General features: G+C 38.4%; 1 protein-coding gene across 7 annotated transcripts in view; it reads left to right on the top strand.

The window, feature by feature from the left end:
• Positions 1–24,518, top strand: part of PLPPR1 (phospholipid phosphatase related 1) — a 646,134-nt gene that overhangs the window by 237,787 nt on the left and 383,829 nt on the right. Inside the window, exon 1 of one of the 7 annotated variants that reach the window (XR_014077701.1) lies at positions 21,910–22,341. The exons of the other annotated variants lie outside the window; for them this stretch is intronic. The gene's annotated coding sequence lies outside the window, so the exon portion shown is untranslated. Of the gene's footprint in view, positions 1–21,909; positions 22,342–24,518 lie in introns of those variants that run through there. 7 annotated transcript variants of the gene reach the window in all.

A 24,518-nucleotide genomic window follows, 5' to 3' on the forward strand; every position in this document is an offset into this window, starting at 1 on the left:
ATTTTCCAGGCAAGAGTACTGGAGTGGGGTGCCATTGCCTTCTCCGCAAATGGAATATGAGAGCTAAGAAATTCTAAATTTTTAAAAAAATGTCATCCAGCATCATTGTATCATTGAACACACAGTGAACCTATCACTTTCCTCATCTTTGTACTGAAAAAAACAAAAGATGAAGGAGAGAACCATACCTTTTGTTGAACTTGTCTTCTTTTCAGGTGCTATCAGGTCATGGGTCTTTACCAGAAAGTAGTTTATATCTGAGCTGCCTTAAAGATAAGTATCACTCAAAGAAGTAACTGAAAGAGAGCAAGAACTGCCTTAGAATCAAGGATATTTTGCTCAACTATCACATGTAAACTTCATTTCTGGAAAAAAGTGGTAATTTATAAGTCCTACTAAATTAAAACATTAATTAATTAATTGTTTTGAGCAATACAGGTTTCCTGTCTCATCTCTTTCTGTTATAAGTTAACTAGAAAATCAGAACCCTTGGCTATGTAATCAGCTACATCAAAATTATTACTTTTTTTTTTGTAGAAGTACTGGGGCCATTGTTGGTACTTAAAATATATTAATAATTTTTTATTTCTTTTTTAAAATTTATTTATTTTTTATTGAAATTGCTTTACAGAATTTTGCTGTTTTCTGTCAAACCTCAACATGATTCAGCCATAGGTATACATATATCCCCTCCCTTTTGAACCTCTCTCCCCATCCCAACCCTCTAGGTTGATACAGACCCCTGTTTGAGTTTCCTGAGCCATACAGCGAATTCCCGTTGACTATCTACTTTACATGATTTTTTATTTCTTAGCCATGAATCAATCAGGACTAATTTTGTGAGGAAGAAAAAAAAACCCTCAAAGAGGTTAGATGTCTGGGTCTGTATGACAGATTTTTACAAATTCTGGAAAACAGATATATAAGGTAAATTGTTTGACTGGAAGTGTTAGAGGGTAATCTGAAGCAGTTCTATACCAATTTAAATCAAATACTTAGCTACTTCCAAAGTTCAGAGAGTTAGAACATTTTAGAAAATCTGGTGAAAGGAAACTCATACTACTAGAGATACTACATTCTCTTCTCTGTTTATAGGGTAAAATATATATGCAAAATATATTATCACATGGAAAGGGCTTGTTTTCTGTTTGTGAAGTGCCAGCTTCCCAGATCACCCTGGCACGTGTTCTCCCAGCTGCCGGGAGTGTAGTGTGTTGATGGCACCCAGCTGTCCCTCCGCTGGAGCTGCCTCAAAGACAGCTGTCTTTCCTAAGGTTGTGTCCTCATGGAGGTAACCCACATTCAATGAAGGGTCATGTGGAGTTACAAAGCCTCATTTTCAGACAACTTTGATGGGCCATCCTTTCTCCAGAGTTCCTGAGGGTTTAGTGAGGGCATTGGCTACACCTGCATTTTGCAGCACTGTACGACTTCTCCTGCTACCCAGTCCTCACAGGTGCCATTCAGGAAATTTCTCTCCAGTAAGCCTCTTATATGCAAATCTTCACTCCAGAGTGTATATTCCGGTAACCAGACCTATAGCAGTACAAGAAATGGTTTTAGGGAGCTGACTCTATAATGCGGTTTTGGAGATGAATGACCTCGTAACCCAGATGGGTAGAGTACCAATAACCTCTGGCAGATTAGTATCCTGCCATCATTAAACTTTTCACTGGTGGTAAAATGGGATGACATAATATGGGAAGGGAATGCATTAGCTGGTGCAATCTATCTGGCACTGAGAATTGTGGGAGAAGTTATTACAGGAATTATGAAATTCAAGGTCTGTTGCTGGGTAATATTGATGGTTCAATTTATTTCAGTTTATTTATTGAACAGCAGACTGGATACAAATTGGTAAAGGAGTACATCAAGGCTGTATATTGTCACTGTGCTTATTTAACTTATATGCAGAGTATATCATGAAAAATGCCAGAATGGATGAAGCACAAGCTGGAATCAAGATTTCAGGGAGAAATATCAATAACTTCAGATATGTAGATGATACCACCCTTATGGCAGAAAGTGAAGAAGAACTAAAGAGCCTTTTGATGAAAGTGAAAGAGGAGAGTGAAAAAGCTGGCTTAAAGCTCAACATTCAGAAAACTAAGATCATGGCATCTGGTCCCATCACTTCATGGCAAATAGATGGGGAAACAATGGAAACAGTGACAGACTTTATTTTTGGGGCTCCAAAATCATTGCAGATGGTGACTGCAGCCATGATATTAAAAGATGCTTGCTCCTTGGGAGAAAGACTATGACAAACCTAGACAGCATATTAAAAGGTAGAGACATTACTTTGCTGACACAGGTTTGTATAGTCAAAGCTATGGTTTTTCCAGTAGTCGTGTATGGATATGAGAGTTGGACCATAAAGAAAGCTGAGCACCAAAGAATTGATGCTTTTGAACTGTGGTTTTGAGAAGACTCCTGAGAGTCCCTTGGACTGCAAGGAGATCAAACCAGTCCATCCTAAAGGAAATCAATCCTGAATAGTCATTGGAGGGACTGATGCTAAAGCTGAAGCTCCAGTACTTTGGCCACCTCATACGAAGAACTGACTCATTGGAAAAGACCCTGCTGCTGGGAAAGATTGAAGGCAGGAGGAGAGGGGGATGACAGAGGATGAGATGGTTGCATGGCATCACTGACATGATGGACATGAGTTTGAGCAAGCTCCAGGGGTTGGTGATGGACAAGGAAGGCTGGTGTGCTGCGTCCATAGGGTTGCAAAGAGTCAGATACAACTGAGCAACTAAACTGAACTGAATATTGATGCATTGGAGAAGACAACAAAGGGTTGAAAGTTAAGGCAAAATAGGAATATCAGAGGGCCTCCTTGGCAATATATAAAGAGACTCTTTTTTTCTTATATCTGGAAGAGAAGATAATTCTGAGAATCAGATCTAAAATTTAATCATAAGAGTAGCAGGACTCCAGAGAAATTTGAATTATCTGCTCTAACAAGTCAGCTCTGCCAGAGGCAGGGACCTGACCCAAAAGTTGTGGGACTCTGAGGTTTGAATGAGGACATACAAATGACTGTACTCTATAAATTTGAAACCTCTGATCCCACTACACCTGTGGGACTGCATAAGTGACCCCTCTTTTCTATAATGGTGAAAATTATTCTTGCTTAAAGACAAAGTAGAGGCCTCTGCTTGGCAGCTCAACACATCCTTGTGAAGACATATCCTCCACCCTCACTCCTGATCACCAGATCCAGAGTTAGGACAGAATCTCGGCATTCAGTTGGGGAATGGTTGGAAAGGAAGTTCAGTTCAGTTCAGTTCAGTTCAGTCACTCAGTCTTGTCTGACTCTTTGCGACCCCACGGACCACAGCATGCCAGGCTTCCCTGTCCATCACCAGCTCCTGGAGTTTACCCAAACTCATGTCCATCGAGTTGGTGATACCATCCAACCATCTCATCGTCTGTAGTCTCCTTCTCCGCCTGCCCTCAATCTTTCCCAGCATCAGGGTCTTTTCCAATGAGTCAACTCTTCCCATCTTGTGGCCAAAGTATTGGAGTTTCAGCTTCAACATCAGTCCTTCCAATGAAGACTCAGGACTAATCTCCTTTAGGATGGACTGGTTGGATCTCCTTGCAGTCCAAGGGACTTTCAAGAGTCTTCTCCAACACCACAGTTCAAAAACAACAATTCTTTGGCACTCAGCTTTCTTTATAGTCACAACTCTTTATACTCCAACACATCAATACATGACTACTGGAGAAACCATAGACTTGGCTAGATGGACCTTTGTTGGCAAAGTAATGCCTCTGCTTTTTTAATACAGCTGTCTAGGTTGGTCATAACTTTCCTTCCAAGGAGTATGCGTCCTTTAATTTCATGGCTCCAGTCATCATCTGCAGTGATTTGGGAGCCCCCCAAAAATAAAGTCAGCCACTGTTTCCCCATCTATTTGCCATGAAGTGATGGGACCAGATGCCATGATCTTAGTTTTCTGAATGTTGAGCTTTAAGCTAACTTTTTCACTCTCCTCTTTCATCAAGAGGTTCTTTAGTTCTTCCTCTCTTTCTGCCATAAGGGTGCTGTCATCTGCATATCTGAGATGATATGGGAGAAATTGATATTTCTCCCAGCAATCTTGATTCCAGCTTGTGCTTCCTCCAGCCCAGTGTTTCTCATGATGTATTCCGCATATAAGTTAAATAAGCAGGGTGACAATATACAGCCTTGACATACTCCTTTTCCTATTTGGAACCAGGCTGTTGTTCCATGTCCAGTTCTAACTGTTGCTTCCTGACCTGCATACAAATTTCTCAAGAGGCAGATCAAGTGGTCTAGTATTCCCATCTCTTGAAGAATTTTCCACAATTTATTGTGATCCACACAGTCAAAGGCTTTGGCATAGTCAATAAAGCAGAAATAGATGTTTTTCTGGAACACTCTTGTTTTTTCGATGATCCAGCGGATGTTGGCAATTTAATCTCTGGTTCCTCTGTCTTTTCTAAAACCAGCTTGAACATCTGGAAGTTTGCAGTTCACGTATTGCTGAAGCCTGGCTTGGAGAATTTTGAGCATTACTTTACTAGCATATGAGATGAGTGCAATTGTGCAGTAGTTTGAGCATTCTTTGGCATTTCCTTCTTTTGGGATTGGAATGAAAACTGACCTTTTCCAGTCCTGTGGCCACTGCTGAGTTTTCCAAATTTGCTGGCATATTGAGTGCAGCACTTTCACAGCATCATCTTTTAGGATTTGAAATAGTTCAATTGGAATTCCATCACCTCTACTAGCTTTGTTTGTGGTGATGCTTCCTAAGGCCCACTTGACTTCACATTCCTGGATGTCTGGCTCTAGGTGATTGATCACACCATCGTGATTATCTGGGTCGTGAAGATCTTTTTTGTGCAAGTTCTTCTGTGTATTCTTGCCACCTCTTCTTAATATCTTCTGCTTCGAAGGAAAGGGACCAAATGCTGAATAAAAAAGATGCAGGCTCTAGACAAAATGTGTCAGGGTATTTAGATAAATCTTATTAATTAGAATATTCAGGGACTTTCCTGATGGTCCCGTAGATAAGACTTCGCCTTCTAATGCAAGTGGTTTGATCCCTGGTCTGAGAGCTAAGATCCCATAGGCCTCCTGGCCAAAAAACAAGAACTGAAACAACAGAAGCAATGTTGGAAGAAATTCAAAAAGACTTTAAAAAATGGTTCACATAAAAAAACCTTAAAATATTCAGCTCCTCTATAGCTTTGCTTATTTTTTGTTTGCTTGATCTACAGAAAGCTTTCACTAGTGTCTTTTTTGTCGGTTTTTCAATACATTTCCAACCGATTTTTCCTTTAAAACTATTTTGAGGCAGCATTGTTTGGCACATAGTTTTATTGTGGATATATAAATTTCCCCTTATATCAGCAGCTTGGAAATTCTGTACATGACCAGCATAGATCTTCTTGGTTTAGGTAAGCAGTGAAATCAGCTTTGTGATTTTTATTTCAGCTGTTGAGTCATGATCTCACTCTTTAACAATACTTACCCTGACTCATTGGGTTATTGTTAAAGGTTAAAGTGAAAGTAGTAAGCATTCAATAAATATTAGCTATTGTTTTTTCCACGCTGTGTTACTTAATACAAAAGGGTTTAACATAGCTCGAATCTTCTCAGTACAAGATAGGTATTTTCCCCCTTCAGGGCTTTTAATTTCATTTTTGTCTTATGTTAGTATTACAAACCTTCCCTCCTTCCTTCTCTCCTTTCTGAAATTACCTGAACAATGTTTTGAGCTTTGCCAGTTTGCTTGCCTTTAATCCTTTTGTAATTTTTGATCAGAAGAATCTTTGAGGCAGAGAGTCAATTTAACAATTAATATTTTATTTTAATTTAATATTTTGTTGCCACTAGGAAGAGTTATGTATTGTGTTCATGCTTAACTTTAGGTTCTTTTAGGGAGTTAATTCAGTTCACATCATTATTAAAAATCTTCTATATCTCTAAAGCCAGGACCTCAGTATTTTCATTTAGCTATTTAAAATAGGAGATGGAAATGGGGAGGTGAGAAGTTGACAGTGAATGGAGTAGGAAGCAGGTGAGGGCTGATGTAGACTCTGTAATTATGTGTCTGAACTATAATATTCTATAGACCTGGGACCTCACTGACCAGGGTTTTGGAACTTCTCACTTTTGGTTTGAGACCAAATGGGAGTATTTTTATAATCTTTTTTCCTGAAAGTCGAATAGACCACCCATCCCATAGTTTTTGCTGCTCAGCAAGTGGAGCCTTTTCTCTGTGAAACAGTCTTGCATATGAAACTGAACAGAGGTCTGTTAATTACTTGGTAAGTATACAGACTGTGAAATGAGTTAGATATGCAGATCAAGACTTGTATAAATCTATAATCATGGTCCAGTTGAACATGCACATTTCATCCAGGTTTGTATTAATGACATACCTCCCAAGATTCTCTCTCCCAGTTTTCAGTATTTGAAAGTAATCTCTTCTTTTCTGAGTGATATCAAATGACTTCCTATGTCATTATGTGAGCCGTATATGCCTCTAAAGCCTTATGTGAGCTCCTATTTTATTTGAATAGAGAGAATACTCTTTGTTTCATAATATATATTTGATATCCTTTTTTTAATAAAAAAAAAGATAGGCTAGATAAAGGTTTTTAAACCTCAGCATTCTTTCAGATGGGGCCAGATAAGTCTTCCTTGTTAGGGCTGTGACTTCAACTCCTTAACAGCAGTTGCTATCTTATCTTTTTCTAGCATCTCCCCCAATTTAGGAGAAAAGATGCATGTGGTGATTATGTCATGTGAAGAAGTGTCAGAGATGACAGGAAGCTTTACAGAAAAGTACAGGAGTCAAAGATACAGTTACCAAACCTTGGCGTTTTTTCTTAAGATTTTTCTTAACATGGGCCATTTTTAAAAGTCTTTATTGAATTTATTACAATATTGCTTCTGTTTTATATTTTTTGGCCATGAAGCATGAGGGATCTTAGCTCCTTGATGACACGCCACACCTCACATTGAAGGCACACCCCTCCAGTGTGATCAAACTCACACCCCCTGCACTGGAAGGCAAAGTCTTAACCACTAGATCACCAGGGAAGTCCCACCAAACCTTGCTTTTAACCCCAGTTTTACTGTGTGATGCTGGACAAGTATTTAGATGCTTGGTTCTTTTAGTTTATCATCTGTTACATGGTTGATCTCTAAAGTAGCCTCTAGTGATGTGAATTATTCATCTTTATGTCCCTGCCTTTATGCCTCATTGACTTGCCAAGATACATGAAAGAAAACAATAGAATCAATATCCATTCCTTCTTTAATAAGCCTACCGCATTCCTTTGTAGTATATAGTGAATGTGTTCCAAAAATTGGCCTGTGTACACAATCAATGTTCTGTGAATTGTATTTAATTTGTTAGGAAACAAAGACATTTTCCTTAGAAAAGTATCCTGCTGCAACTCCTTTTGAAATGGGAGTAGCATACCCCTAGTTCGTTTTGTCTGAGATTTCAAGTTTCAAGCTATATATTTCATATATTGCTTTATAGCATAAATTCTCAGTGTTCTCCATGAGTTAGTAATCCTTTTAGATTTGTATTCACTGTAGATTGAGATAAATAAGGCTTCTTTGGCCTCCCAGTGAATTCTGGGAGAATGGAGTTCTTGGTTCCCAGACCTTTTTGTTATAGATATCAAAGCAAGTCAGTATATCACAATGATTAAGGTCACTGGGAGCAGACTGCCTGGCCTCTTGCTCAGCTCTGGTCTTTACCAACTGTATGGCATCGGGGAACTGTTAACCTTATTGTATCTTAGCTTTCCTCATGTGCATAGTGGAGGTAAAAATAGTACCTACCTCTTGTTATTACTGTAAGACTCATAGTGCCTGTGCCTTTTATATGATAAGTGGTAAAAATAATTAATTAGTCTCTGAAGCCTGTTCTAGCATTGACATGCTTGTAGATTGTAAAGGCAGAGCTAGAGGAGGGTGTACAAAAGCCTGGGTTATTTTTTTCAACTTACTCAGAACACTGTTCACAAAGCAGTTATTTAAAATGGGGCTCTCCGTAGTGTTTTTGAGATTCTCTGGTGTATATTTAATTTATTGCTCTTCCTAAGTGCTTCCAATGCACTTAGATGGCTTCACAGTTGAATTTTTCTCTCATCTGTTGTGGAATTCACTAAAGATAGTGTATAACTATAAATAAGTCTACCCATGCAACTGTAACCATGGCAACCACCAGCCTTCAAATGGGGAGAGAGGGGCTCACAAGGCTGGTCTCAACTTCACAACAGCCTGATATGTCCCCTTATAGATTAGACAGCTCAAAATTGTGCTTTGCACACAACACAGTCATTCATTGCTTTCTATAGTGTGTCCATTATTTACTTTAATCTCATGCAATTCATTTCTGACTCTTACACATTCTTTGAAAGCACTGTACTAGGTCCTGGGGGGATAAAAAATGACTTAAACTAAGTCTTCCCATCCCCATACAGTGGCATATTCCTAACATTTATATATTTTAGGTTACTCCCTCACTGAAACCTCTTCAGTGGCTCCCTGGTGGATATAGAATTTCACTCTTGCTTTCTTTTTAGCTTCATTTCTCTCTCTTTCCCATTGTACTGTAAACTTCAGGCTTTGTCTGAAAATTCTACGCTCTCCAATGCTATTTTCTCTTATGAAATTTTCTCCCAACTCTCTTATTTGCCTTTCAGATTTTTACTTTTCCCCCATCTCAGCTCAAGTACTTCCCCTTGTGAAATTTTCTTTTATGATGTGGTCTTAAGACTTATTTACATAGAAGTCAATTAATCTCCCTTGCTCATACGAATGAGCCAATGGGATCAAGCACTTATCTTACTAGGTACCAGCGAAGGAAAAACAAAACAACAAAAAATTCAAAACCTCAATTATCAAAAAGAATGGAAATGGCAAATGTTATTTAGGCTAGTCTCAACATATTTCGGAGAAGGCAATGGCACCCCACTCCAGTACTCTTGCCTGGAGAACCCCATGGACGGAGGAGCCTGGTGGGCTGCAGTCCGTGGGGTCACTAAGGGTCGGACAGGACTGAGCGACTTCACTTTCACTTTTCACTTTCATGCATTGGAGAAGGAAATGGCAACCCACTCCAGTGTTCTTGCCTGGAGAATCCCAGGGACAGGGGAGCCCGGTGGGCTGCCGTGTATGGGGTCGCACAGAGTCGGACACGACTGAAGCGACTTAGCAGTAGCAGCAACATATAAGATGCTCTTGATCTGATATTCTTCTATATGGATATGGCTGGTGAGAGTTGTGAATGCAGGTATTTGGTAAAAGGTGTTGGGTGGGTATTGGTGATAGATGCTAAAAAAAACAATGAATTCATAGAATATGACTGATTATAAATGGGAGACTAAAAAAAATGAGGTATAATACAATTATATACTATAACATTATATATTAATATATTATATAATTATAATTAATATGTTATAATTACAATTGTATTCTTTATATATATATATATTAAAATATAATAATCATTATTGTCACCTGGACCTTTTATCTTACCTTTTTTTAAAATTATAATATTTATAATTGTAAGTATAATTATAGTAATGGTAGTGATGTCTCACATTATTGGAACAGGAAACAGAAAAAGACTATATTTGGGGGTGGAGTTACATTTGAGTTTTGACCCATTGCATTTGAGATACCATTAGAATATACATGTCTGGTACAAGGTTGGAAATTACTGCTTAGATCTCGGGAGAAGTCAGAACTAAAAATATAGATTAGAAAACCATCAATATAGATGGAAGTTTTAGGCAGTGGCATGAACAAAACAGCTGAAGGAGGGGGTAGACTAAGAGGAGACCCTACATTCAAGGAGACTCAGAAAGGATCACTAAGAGAGACACTTGGAGTGCAAGGGCCCCAGCTGGGTGAGGAGAAGGAGGCAGCTTGCCTGTGAGCCAAGTGGGAAGGAGTGGAATTGCATGATTGTAAGTATAAATGTGGGTTTCCCTGGTGGTTCAGACAGTAAAGAATCTGCCTGCGATGCAGGAGACCTGGGTTCGATCCCTGGGTTGGGAAGATCCCCTGGAGGAGGGCATGGCAACCCTTTCCAGTTATTTTGCCTGGAGAATTCCCATGGACAGAGAAGGCTGGTGGGTTAGAGTCCGTGGGGTTGCAAAGAGTCAGAAATGACTGAGCGACTAAGCATAGCACAGCACAGTGTTTACTGTTTTTTGTCTCTATCCCTCCATTGATATTGAATTCCCTGAAGACAGGGATCATTGTTCTGTTGTGAAGTATCCTAAATGATAGAACAGTGCTCAGCACATAGGAGTAGTTCAATAAATATTTGTTAAATAAAATTAAGATAACTTAAGAAATGTGGGTCTCAGTGAAGGTACATAATGGGTATTAGTTTTTATTGAACCGGAAGCAGAAAACCCATATGAAAACTTCACTTTTCATGGTTACTTTTTGGATTTAATTTGTGACAAATTTCTTAAGTTATGAAATTAAATTATCCCCCTTCCTTTTTCAGACACCCACTTCTCTTATCTCTTTCCATATATAGTTGTGGTTGTAATCTACTCTGATAGATCACTCACATGTAGAATAAAATCCTCTCAATATATTAAAATCTCATACAGTCATTTTGCATTTTAAATTTCTGTCTCTCTCATTTATTGATTTAATTAAGAGAGCTGAGTTAGTTCCAGATATCTAGAAAGTCTCTGAAAGTTGGAGGAGATAATATTTTTTGGTGGTAGTCAAGGAAGGACCATGATTGTAGCATAACTAAAAACTGCCTCTTCTTACCTGGAGGTGAAATGGCCCTGTTTTCTACCATACTTCTCTATGGAGTGCTGATACTGACTGTAGAAAAAGATTCTCAGTTTTGCCAAATAAATTTTGGGTAACCAAGTAACTCAATTTCGGGAATCAGTGAACTACTTTCATGTTTCATAGTTATTCTATTCATTTACCTAAAAAGTGGCTTTGAGATTGTTAGATAATATAATTTGCTTTTCCCCATATTTGAGAATCTTGTGAAAGTGATCAAAATAACTTGAGATCAAAGCGGGTTTCTTACAACTTGAAAAGAGCAGTGATCTTAAATCAGATTGAGAGATAAGGACTCTGCTCAGGAGAGCACAATAAGCTTTCCTTCCCTCTCCCAGCAGCGACAGACTTTGTCTCTTACAAAACTTTCGGATCAAGGGAGATTTACCCTTATTCTCTTCTTCATCCTCACACTTAGGTGTGTCTTTACCATGGAGGAATCTCTTTCAACTCTCCTCTCCTGCCTCTAATCTTTTTCATAAACAGTCCATGAAGATCAGGGGAAATGATTTTGTGGGTGAATGCAGACTTCTCTTGTGTCTGGGACTTTCAGGCATTCTCAACCATCTCACCGGCCCAAATATGCTCCTTAACATTTAACTAAAATCTCAGATGTTTTTCTGCCCATTTTTGTGGTGACTACCTCCTATCTCGACTGCTTTGCAAAGATGTGAGTTTCATTTCTCCTTGGAGCACATTACCATCCTTTTAGATTTTAGTTTCATAGCTTACCTGTGGCCTCAGCTCTGTGAGAGGCTCAAACATGATTTTTATAGGATATCCTATTGTTAGAGTAGGAGCTATGTTCTCCACTTGGTTTCTATGCCTAGATGGAAGATATTTTTAATATTGGAAGGATTATTTGGTTCTTTGCCCAATCTCTTCAGTTATTTCTGAATCTATTTCCTATTCGCATTTGGAAGCTTTTCTTTTATTCTTTAAACATATCAGATATGGCAATTTTATATTTTGTGCCTAGTAATACCATTACCTGGGATCTATGCAGATCTGATTCTGCTGTCTGTTGCTTTTGATGTCTCTCAGTGATTGTTCTTTGTGTTTTTGTATGTTTTGGGATGTTAGACTGTGAGCACATGGTTTATCTGTGGGAATTTTTGAAGCCTGGATTGCAGGTGAATTCCTTTAGAGAGAATTTGTGTTTACTTCTGCAAGGAGCATAGCCAACCATTTCATATTAAATTAGTTGATTGAGGTTTCTCGTACCACACTGGGAGCATGAGAGGTAGTTTGTAGTTATGTGTTCTTAAGGCAGGTATCCTTTTTCCCCTGTACCCAGCACCAAAGCCAAGACAATGTGATGTCTGTATCATGCCATTTGAGAAGGTGGACTTACTTTTCATTTATTATTTTACTTACGAATCAGCTCCTAGAGGTCCCAGCTTTATTTGGGTGGAGTAAAGGGGGGAATTTGCCTCTCTTGAGAAGGTCTGTGACATTTTCTCTCTCCTCCACAACCTGGATAGCCATAAAATGAGAAGATTAACATCTCCACAGAAACTTAATAAAAGTAAACAGTCAGCTATTTTTTCTTTTTTTGCTTATTTTCCTTTTACATCTTCATTTGATTTCTGCGGGTTCTTTACTTTGTACCTGCTCTGCAAATGCAGTAATTAAAAATGGTTTTTTGTGAGCATTTAATTATGAGCTCCATTTGGATATCTAACATGCTGTTGTTTTAGTCACTAAGTCATGTCAGACTCTCTGTGACTCCATGGACTATAGCCTGCCAGGCTCCTCTGTCTATAGGAGTTCCCTGGCAAGGCTACTAGAGTAGGTTGCCGTTTCTTTCTCCAGGGGACATTCCCAACCCAGGAATTGAACCCTTGTCTCCTGCTTGGCAGGTGGATTCTTTACCACTGAGCCACCTCGGAAACCCCCATTTAATATGTTACACAGACAGAAACAGAATTCCTTTAAAATTTCTTTATTGCCATGTTAGTGAGATCTTAGAAAAGAGAAAAAAGAATTTCTATTTTATGTCATGTTTTTTAACTTCAGAAACCAAATACTTCAAGGAGCATAGAGTTATTCAAATGGCCATTTACAGGTTTATTTAAGACCAGATAATGTTATTTATACTGAATCCTAAATTTCTTGTTCTTAGAACATCATTCCCCATAAGTTATTTTGTTACTGATTATAAGTATATGGCTAATTGGCATATTCCCAGGCTGACTGTTTTCAGGAGACATAGGATAATCAAAGAAGGAAAATTGTCTTGATCTATGTCCCTAAATTCCAATCTCATTGTTTAATGAACCTGGGATGATGGTTTTGTTGTTTAGTCTCTAAGTCGTGTCTGACTGTTTTGCAACCCCATGGACTGTAGCCCACCAGGCTCCTCAGGAAAAAGAAGATTTGATATGCTTTCTTCCTCTTCTTTGAACAACTCAGCATTCTTCCAGACCTCTGATTTATCATTCAGGTTCTACCAGAAAAGTGATGACTGTTTTTTCAATTTTCCCAAGGATGGTAAACACTACCATCCTACCTGCATAGGAAAGAAGTTAGTTCATTATATACAATAGGTACCTTAGGCTGGCATTGTGGCTTACACATGACTCTCTTGGGCTCTCACATGAAAATGACTGTTAGACTCTTCTCTTCCACTTGCCATTTGTCAGGAGACTCTTCAGTTGACTCCACTTCCAAAGGAAATAAGAAGCTTGGGTTTTTAGAGAGATTGCAGGAAAAGGGAGGAAAAGAGAAGAGAAGGCCTTTCTCTGTAATTTATTGTAGTACTCCATTGCCTTCTATATTTCATTTCAAAATGGTAGGGGCATTGAAACTAAGAATCAGTTCAGTAAAGAGGATGTGATTTTTCTGAATAAGCCATGGTTTTAGAAGTGTCATTTGTTTCCATGGCTCAAGGAGAGTTTTCTTGAGGAAAAATAAGTGACTCTAATTTTAAAATGTGAGTTTTCATTCCTGCTGTCACCTTTACTCTGTGTAGGGTGAAATTGTCATGACACCAATCAAAGGCTAGTGAATCAGTTCAGTTCTATTAAAACCTAAATGATTGTTAAATTTATTTAAAATCTCTCAAGTTTTTGTACTTTGGGATAACAAGTGCGATATAAAAGTACCCTAGAGAATTAACTTTGAATTAAACTGTAAATACCTAACAATGTGATCTCCTTTGTAGTAGAATGCCATAGAACAAACCATTGGCCAAAGTGAATTCTTTAAATTATTTTAATTAGTCCTAAGCCAGTTATTAATCTTTATTCTATCTGTCCCACCAGAGAGCCATTATTCTAGAATTGATCAGTTTCTCTTTCACTCTCATACTTGAAAACATTTAAAAGCTCTCTATTACATGATGAATAAAATGACAGATTATTATTAGGGAATTCGAGATTCAAAATCGAACTTTTAGTCTAGACACACTGCATATCCTTTGTATTAACATCCCATACCTTTGCTCATGCTCTTCTTTTACCTGGAGTACTTTTTTTTATGATTTCCCAAATGCTAAACTCTTGTTAATCCCTCAGCTATCAACTCAACATTACCTTTACTTTTCTTCAATAATAGGAAAGTAGTGTGATTCTCAAACTTGGTTGTACATGGAATCACACAGGTAACTTAAAAAAAGGAAAGAAAGAAAGGAGGGAGGGAGGAAGGAAGGAAGTGAGGAAGGAAGACCAATTATTTCTGCATCCCAACTCCAGATATTTTGATTTAGTTGGTCTGAAGTGCATCCTAGAGATCAATATTGTTTTAAAAGTTCCCCAGATGACTCTAACATGTAGTCAAGTAGAACCCCTCATGGTATGATTGATAGCCCAGATGATGTGAATCTTGATCTTACCATGTCTTACTTTGTTGCTTAACCTCTATTTATTTCAGTTTTCTCATCTCTAAAATTGCAAAAACTAATCATATTTAATTCTTAGGGTTCTTGTGAACATTAGTTTAGATGATGCAGGTAAAGAGACTTAGCCTAAAACCTGCTTTAGTACATATTGACCACTACCAATAGGCAAATTAGCTGTTGCCTTCTGTTCTGTAAAAATTCCTGAAACAGAGACATTTTGGCGAGTTCTTTCAGTAACACTTTTAAAACAGGCTCAAAAATACTATCTCATTCTCTCCAAATTTCTGGACATCCCTGGTGGCTCAGATGGTAAAGAATCCACCTGTAATGCAAGAGGTGCAAGAGACATGGGTTTGATCCCTGGGTCGGGAAGATCCCCTGGAGAAGGGAATGGCAACCCACTCCAGTATTTTTGCCTGGAGAATTCAGTGGACAGAAGAGCCTGGTGGGCACAGTCCATGGGGTCACAAAAAGTTGGACACGACTTAGCAACTATCACTTTCACTTTCAGAAGGAAGTTATGAATATTGAGAGGCAAGTGTCAGACAACATAAATTTATAAATCATGTTTCAGCTATTATAGGCTAAACTGGAAGAGTTGTTGAAGCTTCAGTATTAATACTCTAATAATTTCCTAAACTCTTCAATTTGTTGTTGTTCGGTCACTAAGTCATGTCTGGCTTTGTGACCCCATGGACAGCAGCACCCCATGGACTGCAATAAAATTTTCTATTTCTCTGCCCCTTACTTCTCCTTCCCAACCCCTTGCATGTTTGCTATTTACCTAAACAACTATTATGTCATGTCTCAAGATTGGAACACCATAATTGGGTTAATTTCTTACACACAGTATTGGATCATGGTGTTCCTTGGAAAACAGAAATTTGAGAAGATAAACAGAGATACTAAATTCTCTTTGCTAGAGTGCTGATGAAGAATGCTTCTGGGGATATAATAATAGCCCTGAAAAGAGATATGACTATATAAAGATGCTGAAAAGAAATCTAAATTTAATCTGTGTATTCTTCATGATTAAATGAAAAATTAAAACCAGCTTAATAGTCATGCTGTTAAGTGTTTTGTGGCATTTTAATAGCATATTTTAAATTTAGTACCAAACTCATTATAAAATATTTCAAATATCAACATTTTACCATACCACAGGACCATTAGAATGTACACTGTTTTCCTGTGAGAATTATATACTGCTTCTTATTTATTAGCCTTGGGGCATATTTCAGAGTACTTAGTACTACTATTTATTATCCAAAGGAAACAAAATAAAAGTAAACTACAGTCTCGGTTGCTTCTAAAATCTAGATGATATTGTAAGGTATTTTATATTTCTATTTCTGCCTTTGTTCTCTTTAAAAAGAAACAACAGGTATCTTGTTTCTATTTAGAGAAATAATGTAGGCTAATAACATTTTGAAAGCAAAATAAAGTAAATGAAAACCTCTAATAAGCTCATGACGTGGTGATTATGACCAATGACATTCTGTTATTTTATACTTTTAGCCCTTTTTCCATGATATATATATATAATATGCATTTTCTATGATATATATATATACACTATGACATATAATATATATATATAAGGAAATATCTGAGAGATATTGTTACAAAGCTGCAAGTTCAAACATTAAAAATGTTTCTGCATCTTAATTTTTACGTTCATTGGTTGCTTTAGTGAAAGTTGGGGAGAAAGGTGTAAGACATGTATTATTCTAGCACCATCTCATTCAGAAATCTTCTATAATGTTTTAAACAGATGAATTGAGAATGAGAAGGAACGAGACTCTGGTTGCCACATGAAAGCTAAGAATACAGGTAAAGATGAGGGGTCAGTTTGGCTAATGCGAGTAAGAGCAGAATCAGAAGCAGAAAGAAAGGGGAGACATAAAGGTAAGACCCAGAGACTGGGACAAAAACAGGGCCAGAGAAGCAGATTCTAGACAGATAGGGGAGTCTGAAGGATCTTACATCTTTTCTTTTATTCTGTCCTATTTGACATTAACTGCAAAACAGAACACAAGAGACAAACTCTCTGTTTCTCTGCATAGATTAAAAAGTGCAAATACTCTAATCACTCACTCCTCATCTCTACAGTGTCTTTATTTCTGAAGGCAGTTTCATTATTTTGGCCTCCAAAGAAATAAAGGGATTGAGCATGACAGAGTCAAACATCCAGTCAGGATCAGGTGGAGGTATGAGCTCCACTGGGGTAACCGATACTTGATGCTCTTGCAACTCTCAGGCAAAATGTTGCCTTTTTCTTCCTCTATTTTAATATCCCATCTAACAAACTAGAAATCCTATAAGAGAGCCACCATGAGCCTCATTTACATCCAAGGAAAAGGATGTTCAGAGAAGTTAAATCTTGTTCAAATTAATACCTATAATGATTTAAATTCAGGTCTATTGACCATGAAGGATGGTGTATGATTTTTAAAAACCTTTGAAATCGTGGAGAAGAATTCTGGAATAGTAAAATCATGGGAACTCTGTAGGCTTTAAGTGTGTAAACAAAATCCCTTAGTGGGAAGACAACTTCAAATCATATACAGTTAGCTCATTTACTCAAGATTTGGTGTTATCTAAGATCAATCTGTTTAAGAAAGATTTTCAGAAATTTGCTATAGGAGAAGTATAGCCATTTGGATACATTTTCAACTTCAAAGGCTTTGTGTTCTTAGTAGGGAAAAAAGGCATTGTCCTCTTACAAAAGTCTCTGTGAGGCAGCAAAGTACACCAGGAAAAATGTGAGCCTTGGAGACAAATGAATCGAGGTCCAAGTTTCAATAGCACTGTTAATTATTTTTAGATATTAGGCTTCCCTGGTGGTTCAGATGGTAAAGAATCTGCCTGCAGTGCAGGAGATCCGGATTCGATCCCTGGGTCCAGAAGATCCCCTGGTGAAAGGAATGGCAACCCACTCCAGTATTCTTACCTGGACAATTCCATGGACAGAGGAGCCTGGCGGGCTACAGTCCATGGAGTTGCAAAGAATTGAACATGACTGAGCAATTGGACATAACACTTCACTTTTCGTTGGGCACATTAAAGTTTCTGAGTCTGAGTTTCTACATTTGTATGAGGGAATAATAATTCTCTTTCTCATAATCTTGCTATGCTGATTAAATGAGATTATAGATTATGTAAAGCTGTCTAGAAACATTAGCTGACAACAACTATTACTATACAGTGAAAAAAAAAAATCATTCTTCCCCAAATGCCAGATGTTATTCTTGGTTGTTTCAAAGCACTAAATGTGATTGCATAGTTGGGTGATTGCTTTGTAAGCCAGGTGTGAAAACAGGCACTTTTCCAGAGTTTCAGTAATCCTATCAGCCAGTTCTAGAGCAACTCGAAGTATCATGTGAACTTGGTATCCATCTGTTGTTTCAGTAAATCTCATTCCTATTTGCAGTTAAACAAAATAGGCAAGAACATCTACCATTGCTTATTCATTGGCAATTTGTTTGCTCCCTGTATGATTATAGCATCTCAGTTAATTGTCTAAATCTCAACTTGGAATAGCCTGAAATGAATTTCTTTAACTTTGGCCTAATATTGAAACAGTTAGTAGAAAATACAGATCTACTTTTGTCTAGACATTCAATTAACCTTGTATTATATCTGCCTGAACTTCACCTTCCTTCCTCAAATATTCTTGACCCACAGAATAAAATCTAAGCTTTCAAAAGTGCATGTCAAGGCATTCACAAATTAATCTCTGCTATTTCTATCCCATGTTCCCTGCTTCTCTCCATGCTTTCTGCTTTCTAGTCACAATGGCTTCTCACAGTCCCCAACTGCCTCCTGCTTTCTCTTTCTTTCCTGTCACACCATCTGCAACAGGTAATTCCTTTATTTTCATCTTGGGTGAACATCACACCCCAGTGTAGAACCTGGATTCTTGATCAGCTGTCAAGGGGCCTGCTGACTCAATGGGGAGTAGGGAACCTTAACTAGTGGAAAAGCTGATAGATAATTTTTTTTTCCTTCTTCTTCAGTTCAGTTCAGTCACTCAGTCGTGTCCGACTCTTTGCGACCCCCTGAACCACAGCACGCCAGGCCTCCCTATCCATCACCAACTGCCAGAGTCTACCGAAACCCATGTCCATTGAGTTGGTGAAGCCATCCAACCATCTCATCCTCTGTCATCCCCTTCTCCTCCTTTTTCTTATTTGTGAACTATTCCCGGTGTGGCTCATCTGAAGAGGAACCCAGGGAATGTATTTGCTGAGTGACATGCTCTATGTCTTTGCTTGTATAGCTATAGTTATTATAGTTTATAACATCACCTTGTATCATATCACCCCTTGTTTCCTTTCTTTTTTTTTTCTTTTGTCACTTTTATAGTCTTGGGCTTGTACCTACCAAATGAAACATTAACTCCTAAATTCTTACTTTAGGTTCTACCTGTCAAGGGACTCAGGTTAAACACTTGTTTTTCAGTCACTAAGTCCTGTCGGATTCTTCGTGACTCCATGGACTGCAGCACTCCAGGCTGCCTTGACCTTGACTGTCTCCTGGAATTTGCTCAGACTCTGTCCATTGAGTAGATGATGCCATCTGACCATCTCATCCTCTGCCACCCTTTTCTCCTTTTATTTTGAATCTTTCCCAGCATCAGGGTCTTTTCCAAGGAGTCTGCTCTTCACATAAGGTGGCTAAAGTATTGGAGCTTCAGCTTCAGCATCAGTTCTTCCAATGAATACTCAGGGTTGTTTTCCTTTAGGATTGACTGATTTGATCTCCTGGCAATTCAAGGGACTCCTAAGAGTCTTCTCCAACACCACAGTTTAAAAGCATCAATGCTTTGGCGCTCAGCTTTCTTTACAGTCTAACTCTCACATCCATACATGACCACTGGAAAATCGTATCTTTGACTAGGCAGATCTTTGTTGGCAAGGTAATGTCTTTGCTTTTTAATATGTTGTCTAGGTTTGTCGTAGCTTTTCTTCCAAGGGGCAAGTGTCTTTTAATTTCATGGCTACAGTCATCATCCAAAGTGATTTTGGAGCCCAAGAAAATAAAGTCTGCCACTGTTTCCACTTTTTCCCGACCAGATGCCATGATCTTAGCTTTTTGAATGTTGAGTTTTAAGCCAACTTTTTCACTCTTCTCTTTGCTTTCTGCCATTAGGATAGTATCATCTGCATATCTGAGGTTGTTGATATTTCTCCTGGCAATCTTGATTTCAGCTTGTAATTCATCCAGCCTGATATTTTGCATATAAATGAAATAAGCAGAGTGAAAATATATGGGCTTGACATACTCCTTTTTGAATTTTGAAACAGTCTACTGTTTCATGTCCAGTTCTAGCTGTTGCTTTTTGACTCACATACAGGTTTCTCAGGAGGCAGGTAAGGTGGTCTGGTATTCCCATCTTTTTATGAATATTCTACAGTTTGTTGTGATCCACACAGTCAGAGGCTTTAGTGTAGTCAGTGAAGCAGAAGTACGTGTTTTTTATGGAATCCCCTTGCTTTTTCTATGATCCAGCATATGTTGACAATTTGACCTCTGGTTCCTCTGCCTTTTCTAAATCCAGCCTGTACATCTGGAAGTTTACGTACTGCTAAAGCCTTGCTTGAAAGATTTTGAGCATTACCTTGCTTAACATGTGAAATGAGCGTAATTGTACAGTAGTCTGAACATTCCTTAGCATTGCCCTTCTTTGAGATTGGAATGAAAACTGATCTTTTCCATCCTGTGGCCACTGCTGAGTTTTCCATATTTGCTGGCATATTGAGCGCAGCACTTTCATTCACAGCACTTTCGTTTAGGATTTGAAATAGCTCAGGTGATATTCCATCACCTCCACCAGCTTTGTTTGTAGTAAATCTTCCTAAGGTCCACTTGACTTCACATTCCAGGATGTCTGGTTCTAGGTGAGTGGCCACACCATCATATTTATCCGAGTCATTAGGGCCTTTTTTGTATAGTTCTTCTGTGTATTCTTGCCACCTCTTCTTAATACCTTTGCCTCTTTTAGGTCCTTGCTGTGTCTGTCCTTTATTGTGCCAATCTTTGCGTGATATGTTCCCTTGGCAATCCAATTTTCTTGAAGAGATCTCTAGTCTTTCCCATTCTATAGTTTTCCTCTATTTCTTTGCATTGTTCACATAAGAAGGCTTTCTTCTCTTTCCTTGCTATTGTCTAGAACTCTGCATTCAGTTGGGGATATCTTTCCCTTTCTCCTTTGCCTTTCACTTTTCTTCTTTTCTCAACTATTTGTGAGGCCTCCTCAGACAACCATTTTGCCTTCTTGAATTTCTTTTTCTTTGGGCTGGTTTTGGTTGCTGCCTCCTGTACTGTGTTACAAACCTCCATCCATAGTTCTTCAGGCACTCTATCTACCAAATCGAATCCCTAGAACCTATTTGTCGCTTCCACTGTATAATCCTAAGGGATTATAAGGCTAAAGCTCTGTCACTCCTCAATATACCATACTCTTCCACACTTTCATGTTTTGTGCATAATCTGCTTGGAGTGTTCTTCCAGTCTCCATATTTCTTAAAGTTTCAGTTCAGTGGCTGGCATCTCTGTGCTTCCAGGATACCTGGAACCTCTACTAAAGGATGTTCAAACTATTTTGTATATGTGTAATGATGGACAAGTTTCCCTTGACAGAGTATAATCTCCTTGAGGACGGGACCAATTGTCTAGTTTTTCTCTGTAATTCAGGCATTTAGAATAGTGCTTGTCACCTGTTTGGTGCTCTGTAAAGTTGTAAAAGGAATGGGACCAATGCAGTTCTGTGCTTTCTTTGGTTTCTCTTAAGCATTAAGGTTTAATGCTTAGATGTTTAAATTCCTTGGGCTTTCCAGGTGGCACAGTGATAAAGAAGCCACCTGCCAGTGCAGGAGACATGGATTTGATCCCTGGGTTGGGGAGATCCTGTGAAGTGTTAAATGGCAACCCATTCTAGTATTCTTGCTTGGAAAACTCCATGGACAGAGGCACCTGGTGGGCTGTAGTCCATGTGGATTACAAAGTGTTGGACACAACTGAGCAACTGAGCACACACACACACACACACACACACACACACACAGTGTTGTTTTACTACATTAATGTATTTAACTTAAGGTAAAGTAACCTTGAAATATTTAACTATTTTAATCTAGTTTCTTTGGACAAATTGGTGAAAATGATCAGCTTATCTCTAGGTGGTGTCACCTAAAATCCTTTGTGTTGTGTCCAGTCTTCTGGAATGTCTGACTTCCTAGGATTCCACAGCTAATCTTAGGCTAAAACATGGCATAGTTAGATCAGTGGCTTCAGATGGATTTATGTGATGGATCTGGAGGATAGAAATTTAAGAAGGCTTCAGTGGGGTTGGGAAAATATTTTGTTACTTAGATAAGTATTATGGGTCTCGAATTACAGAAGCTCTAGAATTGCTTAAAGCCTACCATCTTGAATTTCCTAATCTAATATACAGTGTTCTCTGATGATACCTCCTACTTCTCCATCTTTTCCTATGTTAATATGTAGAATCTATATAATCTGGGTATTTTCCTGTTGACCCAAATACAGTGGACAGGAGAGAAAGCTCTAGTATGCTCTAGTAAATGTCTTTATGAGCAGATGCTAAAGATATGCCAGTAATTAATGGAAAAATGTGGACACAAACCCCTTTAGACAAAAGGTGAGGATCCATCTCCTCTCCCTCAACTACCTTCCCTCCATAGTCCTTCCTCTTCTCCTTGCTGTCTCCTTTTGTCTGACCTTCATTTTGTCTTGTGGGGTTTTATTGCAAAATTCATGTCAAAATCTTTTAGTTTGAGTTAAGCTAGTACAGGGGCATTCCTTAACTCCTCTAGTATAAGGTACAGCAGTGTCAAAAAAACCTCCTAAGATTTTTCCAGCCCGATAATGTTTACCATTTATAGTTTTATATGTGATCCATGACCCCTCAAGGGGCATGGATGCAAACAGAAGTGGATGCTGGAATGGAAAGTAAATGTTGGAACAGGATTTCAGGAAAAACTCATGATTCAGAACCAGGAAGGAGAGAGGTATGAACATTTGTTGATTTCTTAAGCACTATTCTAGGTGTGTTATATATGTAATTTTCCCAGTAGCAATATAGTAAAGTAGGCATTATATCTTCATTTTGCATATGAGGAAACTGAGAACCCAGAAGGTTTTAGTAACTTGAGCAGTGCTACACTACCAAGAAAGTGCTGAATAAAAGGGTTGTCATTTATACACCAGCTGGCATCACCCATTCAGATGTGGTGAGGTGAGGGCTCTCTAGGAAGAAGACAGTTTTGCATTTTAGATGCATTCACATCCTTGCTGCCATCTGTTTCTACTTTTATTGAAATCCTCATTCTCTATTAAACTATTTCAGGCACAAGACAACTTCCTGCAAAGGGAGCCATTTCTCATATAACTCTTCTGGATGGCTAAGACTATGAGGATTTAACAGTGGTAGTTGAGGCTGGCAGTTCAACAGTTAACGCCTGATGGTGTAAAGCGTCCTGTGGAGATGAACAACAGAGTGAGAATTTCAGCATATTGGACTTTGGCAGGCATAGAGAGCAGCAAATGAGCCTCTTGACATAGGAAGGCACCCCTTTTGATTTGTCATCCATTGAAAAGCCTAAAGAATGTTCTAAACCTTCCCAATCTCTTCTCCTGCCGAGATAATATCACATCATTTCTGAGGAGAGCAGAAAGTTTATTTTGTGCACTTTTCAAATTGAAAAACTCACACATGAGTTTTTATAATTTGAACAATTCAACAAAATGTTCACATGAAAGGTCATGAAAGCTTTTTCTCCCCTTGTTGTCTCTTTTAGTTATTACCGTTGAGAAGCCACTTTAAGAGATGTTTCTTTTCTCTTTTCAAGATAAAGACTCAAGCCCCAAGAATCCACCAAAATAAATTATTTCATGTAACAGTTTATTCACAAAAGAAGCACATGTGAATGTTTCTTAAGCTTCCACAAAGCTCTCCTACTCCTATAAAAGAAGAAAGTATTAAAATGAAATAATAAAGAGTTGAGCCCAACAAGTTGTGATTGTTGAGAGAAAAATACAAAAGCAGAGGTTTTCTCTAGGTGGTTCCATTTCAGAGCTCTCTTTTTAATGGCATTGTTTTTCGTGTCCAGTCTCATGTATTCAAGAGAAGCCTTTCTCCTTATCTACTATCTGTCTTTCATGTTTTGCTTTCTTTTAAAAGTTAACATGACCGAAATGGGATGCATCTACCTTATCTGAAAGCCCACTTTAACTCATGGCCCTCTACCTATTTTTAAAGTAATGATGATATCCTCATGTAATTCAAAGGGCCATCTTGAAGTCCCCTTTCCTGTGAGATTGCCTTTCCAGATCATTACCCTTCTTAACAGCCACTGTGCTCTCATGAACTTTTGCCTTCCCATTCTCCAAGCCATCACTCTCTTTGAGGCCATTCTCATTTCACACATAAATCACTGCCATGGTCTCTTAGTTGACTTACCCTTGTCTGTTCCAACCTCCGCTCTTTCTCATCTTCTCCAACCTTCATGGCTTCTTGTAGATGATCCCAAACTCTAATGTTCATTAACTGACCCTGCTGCCTATGGATTGATCCCTCATTTCTAGCCAGGCAATTTCATTCATGTTTTTCCCCAAAGCATGAGAATTTCCCAGGCACTATTTCAAGTACTTTTCCCATATCATCTAATTCAGTTCTCACAAGTATATAGTGAACAGGAGTGCTGGCTGGTTGCATTGAGCCTTGAACTTGGGCAGGTAATGTAACTACTCCACGTGTTTGTTTCTTCATCTGTGGAATGAGGTTAATTCTAACAGCGACCTTACTGAGTTATTGTA

Source organism: Giraffa tippelskirchi, chromosome 1, assembly GCF_054371585.1.
Source record: "Giraffa tippelskirchi isolate mGirTip1 chromosome 1, T2T-mGirTip1v1.2.pri, whole genome shotgun sequence".
Taxonomy (NCBI): Eukaryota; Metazoa; Chordata; class Mammalia; order Artiodactyla; family Giraffidae; genus Giraffa; species Giraffa tippelskirchi.